Consider the following 3578-nt stretch of genomic DNA (forward strand, 5'->3'; position numbering starts at 1 on the left):
AACTTGTTCAAATTTTCCAATCCCTTGATTGAAGAGTCTCTTGACTTTGATCAAATTTTCCAATCTCTCGATCGAAGAGCCTCTCGACTTTATTTTCTAATCTCTCGATTGAAGAGTCTTTCGACTAAATTTTTCCATCTCTCAATTGACGATTCCCCGAACTTTGTTTTCCAATCTCTCGATTGAAGAGTCTTTTAACTTAATTTTCCAATCTTTTGATTGTAGAGTCTCTCGACTTTGTTTTCCAATCTCTCAATTGAAGAATCTCTCGACTTTATTTTCCAATCTCTCAATTGAAGAGTCTCTCAACTTTAGTTTCCAATCTCTCGATTGAACAGTCTCTTAACTTTGTTTTTATTTTCTAATATCTCGATTGAAGAGTCTCTCGGCTTTGTTTAAATTTTCCAATCTGTTGATTGAAGAGTCTCTCAACTTTGTTCAAGTTTTCCAATCTCATGATTGAAGAGTCTTTCAACTTTATTTTCCAATCTCTTGACTAATGAGTCTCTCAACTTTTCTCCCACAACTATGTTTAATATTTCAGGTCTTTTAAATTTAATCTCAGGTCCCCCATTTTCCTTGACATCTGGTAAGTATGTCCTACACTTACGCTTTCTTTTAATAATTTTTTTATAAGAAAAAAGAGAAACTTTGCATGCATGAACTACATTTAGACCTAATCCTCTCACCAAAAGGTACGTAGGCAATCTCCCTCGAGATTCGTTCCACATTTTGATTTACGTCCATCATACGTTCACCATGGTTAAATACTTTTTGCAAAGTTTGGTGTCTTTTTCATACATTGACATTCTCTTTTCAAGCTCTGTGAATGAGGGGCATTCTTTTGACACCCCATTTTGCAACCCTCATTTAACCTCACATGAAGGGTAAAAAAGTAATTTCACGTTAGAAATAGAAATCTTAATTGTGGCAACTAGATTCTTAATTTCATTTTATTCATAGTGATCTTGATGTTGTAATGATCAAAATGATTGGTCACAAGCCTTTATTGGACCATCAGATTAAAAGTTATCATCAAATCAACTTTTAATGGCTGAAATGCACTATCACAAATTAAGTTCGACTATATGTAATTATGAACAATTAATTCCAATTGATTTTAATTATAATCAATTTAAAATAAATGACATGTCAAAATTTGATTGGCCAGGACTATAGCTTATGGTAAAGTTGCGCACACTTGATTAATTATAGAGTCAAACATTAATTATTCAATGAGTAATTTGTGTAATTATCTTTTTAATTGGGGTAAATTTGTGACTGATTAATTCTAAAATGGAAGTAATTGAGGCTTATTAATATTAATAGGAAACTAATTTGGGGCCTATTAATGTTAATTATGCTGAAACTATTTTTCAACAAATGACCTATACTCATCATTTCGTTAATATCTCTCAATATATTTTGAATTTGTGAGTGAGGTTAATATTTCTAGAAACTAGACATTTGGGGATTCAATTTGAGAATAAGAATGAGGTAATTTCGATCGGAATTGAGAAAAATATGATTTTTCAAAATTAACTCTAAGAATTGTTATATGAGCTATAGGAAAAACTGAGGTTTTAGTCATTTTGCTTTCACATTACTCTCACCAACCTCCAAATTTAATGCACAAACTTTCTCTAAATACTAAAAAAGGGTCTAGGTTCATGATTCTCTTTGATCCTTTGTCAAGCCTTATTAAATGTCATTTCATTCATATTTTCTCTGCCATTACTATATAAACTGCCCCTTCTCCATTCGAAAGGAGACACAAACATTCTCTCTTCTCCCCTCCTGAGTTCCGGTGAAATAGAGTTAGTTTTGTCATATCTTGGTATTCTTGATACTCAAGGTATTTGATTGACGCAAAACTGCAAGTGCACAGTATCGTAGTTTTATAGTAAAGTGATGAGAAGAGTATCGTTCTCAGGGATTGGTAACTTACTTTTGACAAATACCAAAATTATTCTAATCTCGATTTTATCTAGAGAAGTCACTAAGGTTTTTGTAATTGGAGTTCAAAATAAAATCAATTTAAATAAAAGATACGCAGAGGAAAAGAAAGATGTTGCTTGAAAATCAACTTAAAGAGAAAGAAACTTCTAGGAAATCGATTTCACCTAATACCTCACTATGCTTTACTCATCTAGCTAATTGAATTTAATTCTCTCTGTTTGTTAGCAATCTCCAAACTCATCCAAAAGCCTCTTTCGATAGTCAATTGGAAACAATCTTGTTCATTATTTTACACAAGAGTATGCAATTTAATAGAGCAAGAAAGCATTAAGACCAACGATTTTAATACTACATAGGTTCATACAAGTCTTTCGATCTCTATATTTACCTATGCTGAAATATTCAAGATCTATCCTATAATTCCCTCTTTCTACAGCAAATCACAAGATTAAAACCATCTAATTAATGGCCAGTTAATTAGAAACAATAAGCTTAGAATAAATCAGACAAACATGAAGAGAAATTGTTCAAATTAACATAGAAAAGCAAGCATAGTTCAAAACTAGATTACATCGTTTTCCTAGAATAAAGAAAGTTTAGTTCATGCTAAAAATTAAATCCAACAAAAACGAGTTCACCATAATTTTTTCTGAGAAAATTGGAAAGAAAATAAATGCTGAAAAATTCTCTGTTCCAGTCCTCTTCCTTTTTCTGCTTCAGCGCCCTTTCTTTTTTTCTTCCTTTCTGGTCAGCGTGCCGTCTCTTTTCTGTTCAGCCCTCTTTCTTTCTTTTCTGTTTCAGCACTTCTTTTCTTTTGTTTCTCTGTTTCAGCGCCACTTTTTCTTGTCTTCTATTCAGCACTTCTTTTCTTTTGTTTCTCTAGACGTGCTGCCCTATTTTTTCAGCCTAAAACAATTCTCTCTTCAGCCCAAAAACATTTTTTTCAGCCCAAAACGTTTTTGCTTCAGCCCAAAACCTTTTTCAGTTCAGCCCACACCCCCAAACTTAGAACTTTGTTTGTCCTCAAACAAAAAGAAAATAAAATAAAAGACAACTATAGACACTATTAGCTAGACCCCATAGAGTAATATCATCACTCACCAAGCCATGATCTGAATTTAGATTTCAACACTAGTAACTTACTCTTTTAACATTAAAGATGGCAGGAAAATCAATAAAAAAATTTAGCAATTTGGCAAGCAAGAGTTAAGCATTTACTTCAACCTAAAGCTAAGTCCTTGAGTGTGTGTGAAATAGTCAATTTAACTCCAAACCACCAGCAAATTCAGATAACAGTAGAACAACTGAAATCAGAAGAATTCTCTCAAAACTTATCCCCATAAGTCCAATTTTCAGAAATCCTCTCCACTAATGTAATCAAACACCAAAATTAGAGATCAAAAGGTCTTTAATTAAGGTTGTAATGACAGGCCACAGGGTGAGGGCTAGGAAAGAATTGGATATGGAAAATCAAAGCAAACTGGGAAAATACTTGGTAGAAAGAACAATAAAAGAGATATCCACAGGATTCACACCATAGCTCTTTCTCGACAATATGCTCATATGATGACAATATTACTGCTATACTCAAAAGTGGAGAGATTTTTTTTTTTTTTGTT

Source organism: Quercus robur, chromosome 4 (genome assembly GCF_932294415.1).
Source record: "Quercus robur chromosome 4, dhQueRobu3.1, whole genome shotgun sequence".
Classification (NCBI taxonomy): domain Eukaryota; kingdom Viridiplantae; phylum Streptophyta; class Magnoliopsida; order Fagales; family Fagaceae; genus Quercus; species Quercus robur.